The sequence below is a fragment of the Oryx dammah genome, unplaced genomic scaffold, assembly GCF_014754425.2.
Source record: "Oryx dammah isolate SB20612 unplaced genomic scaffold, SCBI_Odam_1.1 HiC_scaffold_3, whole genome shotgun sequence".
NCBI classification, from domain to species: domain Eukaryota; kingdom Metazoa; phylum Chordata; class Mammalia; order Artiodactyla; family Bovidae; genus Oryx; species Oryx dammah.
Window position 1 is genome coordinate 56957858 of NW_024070187.1, and position 10049 is coordinate 56967906.

The window sequence follows — 10049 nt, forward strand, 5'->3', positions numbered from 1 at the left end:
CAAATGATAAAATCATTTCACCACCTAATTTTACTCCCCAGCTGGTTCCAGGATATTTATAACTAGGGTTGGACCATCTCTGGTACATTTAGGTTTTCTGAAAAATCTTTAGCTATATTTTCCAATACGTGTCATTTTATAAAAGGTGTATTTTCCAAGTATTTTTTCCTCCTTAGGGGAACCAAAACATGTTTTAACAGCACACAATCCAGATGCTTCTATTTACTTGAACTCAAATCTCAAAAATGTTGCTTTATAAGAGCTGTTTTACTCTTCAACATCTCTTGAAAAAGAATTTCTTAACATTTCCTTCCTCTCGAACACTGAGTGGTATTTTGCTAAGGGAAGGACTATCTTGATATCACCATCACTGGATTGGTTCAAAACCAGAAGCCAGAGCTTCTGAAAGGGCCTTGGGAAAACATGAAATGATTCAGAACCTGTAGGCAGCTAATGGCATAAGATAAAGATGCTGATGGCTCGAAAGACACAGAAGTTTTTAACTGGCCATTTCTATATGCTCCACAGTGGAGCTGTATTTATTCCCTGCATAAGAAAAAAAAAGAAAAGGTGAAGGGGAGAAGAAATTTCTCTTGTCAGCTTGAGCTTTAAAAAAGAAGGAAGTATGGGGTGACTGGATGTTTTTAAGCTCAAGCATATGTTAGAGGGGGAGGAAATGAGATTTAGTGAGAAGCAAAGTGCTGACGTTGAGGATCCTCCATGGCCTCTGAATGACCCAGGAATCTCACCAGTTCCTGTAACAAATACCACAAAATACGCTTCATGCCGGAGCAAGTTTTGTCATGGAGGCATTGGCACTGGGTGAAGTCAGCAGATTTAAGAGTGGCGCCAACCAGTGCTCCTCTTAAGCTGAGAACTCAGTTTCCCTTTATCATTCATCCCACCATCCATCCCAGAAATGCTAGGGAACACAGGCAGGAAGGATGGAAGGAAATGGAAATTAAGTTGTATTGGTTACTTCTAGTGTCAATAATGACCAGTAGGCTTAATCTCAGAAGCAATGCTGATTGATTGGTAGTGGCTAGGCCTGGAATGCTGTCTTAAGAAGGATTCCGAGGTCCAGTCTGTCTTCCAGAGTAGACAGTGCTGGAATAGGTTCAGAGTGTGCCATGCTCCCCGCCCAGGGCCAGTTAGATGAAGGAGACAAAGGAAGAATTGGTCTGATACCCACCCAAGGTGGACCAGAGTGAGAAGAGCTGGGCCTGGTTAGGAGGGAATGGCAGAACTGTAGGAAAGAGGGCTTGTTCTGGGCAGTACATGTAGCTCTGCCAGGAAAAGCACTGACACCTCTAGCACACAGGAAGCCCCCGCCCTGCTCTGGGCCTGGCTGCATTTTTCACAGCATCCTGACCCTTTGGTGGCACTAGTGGTAAAGATCCTGCCTGCCAATGCAGGAGACATAAGAGATGTGGGTTCGATCCCTGAGTCGGGAAGATCCCCTGGAGGAGGGCATGGCAACCCACTCCACTAATCTTGCCTGGAGAATCCCAGGGAGAGAGGAGCCTGGAGACCTACAGTCCAGAGTCGCAAAGAATCGGACACAGCTGAAATGACTTCGCGTACCTGATCCCTTGGGTCCTTTGTGATAGTGAGTGAAAACTTCCCTGGGCCATTTGTTGAAACACTGGAAACTCTAGAGTGATGGAAGGCAAAGCTTTGCAGGTCAGTCTTGGAATCTTAATTCCACCCCGGAAAAGCTGTTTTCTCCCCCAGAATCCTTCCAAGCCTCCGTTTCTCATCTGAAAAATGGAATAAAAACACATCTTACAAGGATGGCAGGGAGGATTAAATATTAAATAAAGAGCCTGGTTGGTAGCAACACTTCCTAAATGGTTTCTATTTTTATAAAAATGCCCTTGGTTTTACGTTGGCTTTAGGCTTTCTAGGCTACTATCGGTCAATCAATATTTATTATTTACTTAGTCGGTACAAAAGGGAACAGAAAGAGATCTAAGATCTAGGGCAACAGAAAAGACACAGGACAGAGAACCCTGGGGTCGGAACAAGTGGCCGATTTCTACCCGACTTCAGGAAGAGGTGGTGAGTTTGGAACCGGTGAACATTTGAGGACAAACAGTAACAGATTTCCCTTTTCCCAGCTGTAAGTTTGGGACAGCCCTCCCTTTTCCTGTGTGGGCTTTTGTGTTCTTCGGAGAAGGGACCAGTGATTCTGAGAAGTGGACGAGAGAAGGTCCAACGGCTGCTTACAAAGTCATGACTCAAGACCCAGAGTGTGTTCTGGATTGTTGTTGTTGTTTAATCTCTCAGTCGTGTCTGACTCTTTGTGACCCCGTGGACTGTAGGCCACCAGGCTCCTCTGTCCATGGGATTTCCCAGCAAGAATACTGGAGTGGGTTGCCATTTCCTTCTCCAGGGGATCTTCCCCACCCAGGGATCGAACCTAGGTCTCCTGCATTGGCAAGTGGGTTCTTTACCGTCTGAGCCACCAGGGAAGCCCTTTCTGGATTTACCTGTATTAAATAATTTTTTGTTTTTTGGTTTCATTGTGGAGAGCTCTTGGGGGAGAATGTGGGGCGGGGTAGGGGGGCTACAGGGGTCTCCTGTGGCTCTCTGAGGAAGGCAGCCCGAGCTGAGGAAACCCTGTGTGCGGGCGGGGGCGATCACCACCAGAAGGGATAAAAACACAAGGAGAAGCCAGCCCCGTTCAGCAGACCACGGGAAAGTCTGCTCTGTTGTTTGAAGCTTTTCTCTAGTCTGTGGCAAGCCTGCAGATTCAGTAACGACCACAGCTGTGCTCGGGCCCAGGCTTTTCCTGGGAGGCCTGTCCGCCTTCAGAGCAGGAGCAGAAGCAGCTGGTGTGGCCACCCTCCTCCCAGCTCTCTCTCCAGTTTCTGAACAGTGTCGGGACCAGCCGCGCTTGGGATGCTCATCCGTCCAGAGATTTTATCAGACTTCTGATGAATCTAATTCCGGTGAAAGGAAGCAGAGGAAAACGAGCTGTTTAGGTTCACGGACAATGTATTTCTGGGCAAGAAATGTGACTCTGTCCCCTTCTGTTGAAATAAGTTTGGAAGGGTCAAATAGTTTTTTCATTTAGGTCTTCACTATGGGAAGGCAGAGAACCGCGGAGAAGTTTCGGGTTTTCCAGACCCTGTAAGGGGGACAGCTGGCCACTGCAGGGATCGCTTCCTCATCTCTGAATTCCCCTGATTAGTTGTCTTCCTACTTCATGCTCTGAACCAGGAGCAGCAAAAGGAAGGAAAAGCAGGGCAAGTGGCTGGCTCTAGAGTGACTGCTAAGGGCTCTGACCTCAGTGCACAGCTGGGGTGTGGGTGTGGGGTGGCCTGCAGCTGGTCTGGGTGGGGCTCCTGGGGGAGCCCCTGCTCAGCTCAGGCCCACTGACCTTCTAGCGTCTATGGGAGTCTCACTTTCCTCATCCAGCACAAGAAGGCTTGGGCGAGGGGATGTGTTGTTCATTCATTCACAGATCTATTTATTTATTCATCCATCTAACTTTTTTTTTTTTAACACACTGACTCTGCCAAGAACTGGGGCTATGGAAACAAACAAGACTGGATTCCTGCCCTCTGAGACTCACAACCTTGTGGTCAAGGTAGACCAATATGCAAATCAATCTAGAAAAGTCATCTACAGGTTAACGGGAATGTGTAAGAGCCTAGCCCTGCCTGAGAATGTGGAGAAAGTTGATCTTGAAGGATGGGTTAAGGATGCCAGGAGGGTGGAAGAGTCTGGAGCTTGCAAAAGAGATTTGCCTGAGAACAATGACAAGGTTGAGAGGTTTTCAGAGCAGGGAGTGAAAACTAAAGAGGGCAACGTGGACTATCCAGTTCTCAGCATGCAGCTGAGATTCCAGTTTCTCAAGAGAGGAATTTTTCCTTCCTCCAAACTCTGAGAACCCTTGAATTTTTTGTATCAGGGTCTCCCAACACTGTTTATAGACCACAGATCAGGTGATTGACATTCATTTTACCAGGGCAGATGTGGGAAGACATTTCTTGTTGCTTTTTCCTGCATAGACTCTTGATGAAGGCTGTTGTGAGTCTTATCCTATATGGGGTCAAGCCTCCTTGGAGAATGAAGGAGGGTGATAAGCCATCTCCCCAGAAAATGCATAGTTTTCCACAAAATTTCAAGTGTTTTGAGAACCATCCCCCATCCGAAACCCTCCCACACACTACAGATGAAGAACTGCCCGCAACCCCACCTGACCTGACTGTGGGTCTGGGGATTGGAAAAGCCTAGTGTGGACACAGAGCTGCACGGGGACTGGCCCTGATGTGGGCGTTCAGCTTAGAGACTTTGAGTGTAGTTCATCTACAGACAGAGCTCGGAAAGGAAACTGAATCCTTTTGCAGAAGGCTTCAGCAGGGCCGATACTAGCATGAGGCAAATGAAACCTTTGCAGTGAGTGTAAATCATAAAGGAGAGGGTGCCAAACAATTCAGTAACGAGATATGTAATATTTTAATGCACTTTAAAAAGTCAAAATAAATGCAAAGATCCATGATGAATACAATTTCACAATTTTCCGCCAAGATGGGATGTACTGTACTTGCATGGCCCTGCCCCACTTGCCCCTCCCTCATCCCAGCCCTGGAAACAAGAACTGCGCAGCCTTAAAGTCGCAAACTTGTATTTGAATAAGACCTCGAGTGTCAGTATCTGGGCTTCCCTGGTAGCTCAGTGGTAAAAAACCTGCCTGCCAACTGCAGGAGACACGGGTTCAGTCCTTGGCTGGGGAAGAATCTCCTGGAGAAGGGAATGGCGACCCACTCCCGTGTTCTTGCCTGAGAAATCCCATGGACAGAGGAGCCTGGCGGGCTACAGTTCACGGGGTCACAAAAGAGTCAGATACCACTGAACAACTAAACACTGAGTGTCAGTAAGTTGTTGCCTGGACGCTGCTGAGGTATTTCTGTGAACACTGCTCGATTCCTTGGCCAGGCTTAAGCCTCTCCGCCTGCCTGCCCACGTTGGCCCAAGGAACATGTGTTGGCAGTGACTCAGATATTCCAGCAGGTGGCACTCTTGCTCCAACCAGGTCCCCTGAAAAGGGGCGTCTTAGCCAAACTAAAGGGATTCAAGCTAGTTGCTTGTTGCCAGCTGTTTTTTGAAAGGCCAGGAAGAATCCTGAGCAGGTATTGTGGGGGTAAAGGGAGATGCTCTATAAAGAGAATTGGAGGATGAATCTGGAGAGCCAGAGCAAGGTAGAGCCTTATAACAGGCTGTGCTTCTCTTTAGCAGGCGAGAAAAATGAGAATTTTAAACCTCTTTCTGTTCTCAGATGCAATATCAACACACATACACAGGAGAGCAGAACAGGATGAATGGTTTTCTGTGAAGCACAGCCTGGTGGCAAGAGCTCCCTACTTGCCTGCAGCGTTGGCTCCACTTGCTAGCTGTGACCTTGGACATTGCAAGCCTGAGATTTTTCATCTTTAAATGGGGATTATTGCAGCTGCCCTGATGGAGGGTTGTCGGAGGCTTGTTGGAGGATTAAAGAAACTGATGACCATAAGGCTGCTAGCACCAAGTACGTGTTGAGTCAACATGAGAGAGCTGCTGCGATGGACTTGGAGGTGAAGGCTAAGCAGCGAGATTTTGTGGCCTTCCTTGGCTGTTACATTAATTAAAAAGATGACCTCAGAGTGACCCAGAGACATAACTTGATAATGAACCATGGCTTTAGCAGAAGCAGCCAGAATAATTTCCCACCTGGATCGAGTTTCACAGGTGTGATTTTTGAACCAGGAAATCAAGCTGGGTTCCCTCGCAGTACTGTCTCACCCTCAAGACCTGGGAAACGTCTGACCACCAGGTGACAGGCCCCACTTAAGCTGTGCATTGTTGCAGAAAGTATCTATTTACACATAGGTATATCAGAGCCTTCCCATGAAACCACTGTGTCTCCCTGCAGTTCCGAAATCCTGAACTCTCAAAGATGCCCCCAAATGAACTGTTCTCCACTAAGAATGAAATAAATCAGTGATGGTTCCTTCTTATTGAAGCTTACTTCATGGCAGTTACTTTAATAAGTACTTTACATGCATGCATTCATTTATGCCTGGAAACCAAACAGAAAGGTAATCAAACCCATTTTACAGACATGTAAATTTAGGTTTGGGGCTTCCCAGGTGACACAGGGGTAAAGAATCCCCCTGCCAGTGTAGGAGATGCAAGAGACTCGGGTTTGATCCCTGGGTCAGGAAGATGCCCTGGAATAAGAAATGGCAACCCCCTCCAGTGTTTCTTGCCTGGAAAATTTCATGGATAGAGATCCTGGCGGGCTACAGTCTACGGGGTCGCAAACAGTTGTACATGACTGAACACACACACACACAAAAATTTAGATTTAGGGAAACTCAGTACTCTTGCCTGGAAAATCCCATGGACGGAGGACCCTGGTGGGCTGCAGTCCATGGGGTCGCTAAGAGTCGGACACGACTGAGCAACTTCACTTTGACTTTTCACTTTCCTGCATTGGAGAAGGAAATGGCAACCCACTCCAGTGTTCTTGCCTGGAGAATCCCAGGGACGGTGGAGCCTGGCGGGCTGCCGTCTATGGTGTCGCACGGAGTCAGACACGACTGAAGTGACTTAGCAGCAGTAGCAGTACTGGGTCAGGCTTTCCTGGTGGCTCAGATGGTGAAGAATCTGTCTGCAATGCGGGAGACCTGGGTTCAATCCCCGGGTTGGGAACATACCTTGGAGGAGGATATGGCAACCCATTCCAGTATTCTTCCCTGAAGAATCCCCGACAGAGGATACTGGCAGGCTGCAGTCCATGGGGTTGCAAAGAGTCAACACGACTGAGGAACTCAGCACAGCACAATACTGGCTCCTTTAGCCAGGAATTGGTATAAACTTAGGTCTGACTTCCAAATCTATCTATGTATCTATCAATCTATCCATCAGTGTATCTATGTATCTATCATCCATTTATTTGATACATTAAATACTAACTATTCTGATCTATTAATTAAAGCAAGTTCCTCTGAGGCATTGAGGGCCTAGGAAAATATTTGTCGGCCTCAATTTGAGGCTTCTTTCTTGAACATATAGAGATAGTCATAGCTTTATCTTTGCAGATACATATATACATAACACATACAGGTGACTTTCTAAGGAGTATGTTCTTACTCAGAGGCCCCATAGCCCAGATGACAGTGCACTCTGGTGTCAGCTGCTCTTCAGAGAGTCCCTGGAGAGAGAGTTTTGTGCCATATCCTCTTGCGTGGGAGGACGACCAGACAGAGTCAGTCTCTGCTCCACCCCAAGCTTCCTTCGAAGGCTCGGGCAAAGCTCGTTGGACTGAATGGTCTCATTTTTCAAGGGGAAACTGCCGGATAGAAGAGGAAGTGTCAGAACAACAAGATCACTTTGACCTGGAAGAAGGAGCAAGAAAGTGAATGCCGTCTTCCCAGAGGAGAAACATCCCCGGCCATCATACGGGGATCTGGCTTTCCAGTTCCTCACTGGAGAAGACGGCTCCCTGTCAAAGTGGGGGCCTAGGGGGTGGGAGTGCAGAGGTCTCTATAAATACAGCTCTTGGAGTCCGTTTCGGAGCTGGTGTGGATAAATGAGAATTACCACCGATAGCATGCTTTTTCTCCTCACCAAATGCAGTTTATTTACTCTGTTTATATTATAGCTCACTTCAGATTAATTTTCTCTGTTATGGGGGTCCATAGAGAATTACTTTATTAGATTAAGTGGGTTTTAATTAGTCAATTGGAAAACAAGTTCTTCTCTAGGACTTAAAAACTGTTGTCAAATTATCTCAATGAGAAAGTGGTTGGCTTTATTTAGTCACTTAAAAAGACAGCCACTTCCTGTTTATATTACTGACATTAATTCCATCTTAAAAGTCGATGAGGTTTAGGAATTAAGAGAGAGGAAAAAAATAGTGTACTTTTCTTTGCCACACATAAATCTTTTTGTTAAAATAAAAGTCAAACAAAATAGTATAATAAAATGCGGAATTGTGATGATTTGTTAGGAAATAGATGTATTGAAAGACATCTTGTGTTCTTAAACTGGCACATGGAGATGTAGAGAGGCTTGGAGGGACCAAGTGTCTCATTTCTTCATCCTCAGGCTTTAGCATAGCATCTACAAGTGGTCCACATTCAACTCATGTGTACCCGTTGGAGCTCAAGTCCAGCACATAGAGCTTCCTTTATTTGATTCTCTCAAATGGGAAAGGGCTAGACTTCTGCCTCTTTCATTCTCTGTCAGCACTTGCTCCCTCCTTGGAAGGCAAGCACAGGAGCCTCTGCTCAGGTCTACCTCCAGAGGAGACAGGGCCCGGGGAACAGACCACTGGGCTCATTCCCTGTCTGTTTTCATATTGACAGAGGAGAAGGACCAGACCCTCCGCTAAGCTGCAGGGCAGACAACGCGGAGTGGAGGCCCTTTAATTGAGCACCTACCTCAGTGCACCAGGGGTTTTATTTATTATCTCTTAGGAGCAGAACGGGCTTCCTCTGTGGCTCAGTGGTAAAGAACCCGCCTGCAGTGTGGGAGACATAAGAGATGCCGGTTCAATCCCTGGGTTGGGAAGATCCCCTGGAGAAGGGCATGGCAACCCATTCCAGTATTCTTGCCTGGAGAATCTCATGGACAGAGGAGTCTGGCGGGCTACAGTCCATAGGATTGCAAAGAGTCGGACACGACTGAGATGACTTAACAAGCAAGCAAGGAGCATAACAGGACTTTGCTTTACTTATCATTCTCCTGACGCAGTATATCACAAGCTCTATTTATCAAATTTATTCTTCCTTTGGGTCCTCACAAGGAGACCATGAAGCTGCTATCATCACTCATTTGATCTCCATTCTAAGAAGAGGAAGCCAAATCTTGCAGAGTCAAGTAACCTGCAGCAGGGAAGGATTTGGACTGGAATCTGAGACGTTATTATGGAAGCTCTTTACACAAGGCCTCTCTCAGCAACAGAGACCCAGCAGCCAGTGGAGGAGCAGGGCCCAGCCTAGAACGGTACCGGGTATTTTCGTATCCGAACAGGGGCACATCTAGGGAAATGGAGTGTGATAGTTGATACAGCAAGCAGACTGCCAGAGAGCCAGAAAATGAAACTGACTTGGGATTGAACAATCAATTGCATATTTGAATATTTTTTTTCCCCTCCACGTCTACCCACCGGAAAGTCCTAGAGTAGGAGGGGACCTGAGAAGAGCTGTCAGGGCGGAAGACATTCATTTCTTTCATTTGCATTTGTTCTAAGAGCCTTATCTAAAGCTCCCTAGATCTGCTCACCTCTTATGTGGGAAGATGAGTCTCAGGCTCTTCAATTAGAAAACCATTTCTGTAGGTCAGAAGAGCCAAAGGACTCCAAGGTTCTTTTCACGTCTTCAAAAAGAAAAATTCATTTCTAAGTTCAACACCCATTACCCTTTCACTGACTCTAATTAAATTTCCATTTATCATCTTTTTACCTGGCTTGTGTGACCCTGAAAATGGTCATGAATGCCTTGTTAAGATGTTCATTCCCTGCCTTCTCCCTGATCCTGTAGGCTATGAGCTCTCTGTTTCATCCTTGTCCCATCATACGGGAATCAGGTGAGGAAGAAGAATCTTGGTACCCCAAGAAGGGCTTGAGTAGGAGGACTCAATGGCACCATCATGAAAACAGGACCTGTGGTGAGGTGTAAGGGACGCAGTCCTTTCCCTCAGAGGACTCAGTATCTGGTGGGAGTTGTACAGGTCACTGTTTCAGGGCATGATTGAGGGCATGCCTCAATCACCTTGACACTGATACTGGGAAAGACTGAAGACAGGAGGAGAAGGGAGCAACAGAGAATGAGATGGTTTAATGGCATCACCGACTCAATGGACATGAATTTCAGCAAAATCCAGGAGATAGTGAAGGACAGGGAAGTCTGGCATGCTGCAGTCCATGGGGCTGAAAAGAGTCAGACACGACTTGGCAACTGAAAAACAATATGACACCTCTTGGGTTCCTCTGCCAGGGCCCACCAGAAGGGCCCACCAGAAGGGCCCACCAGAAGGGCCCACCACAAGGGCCC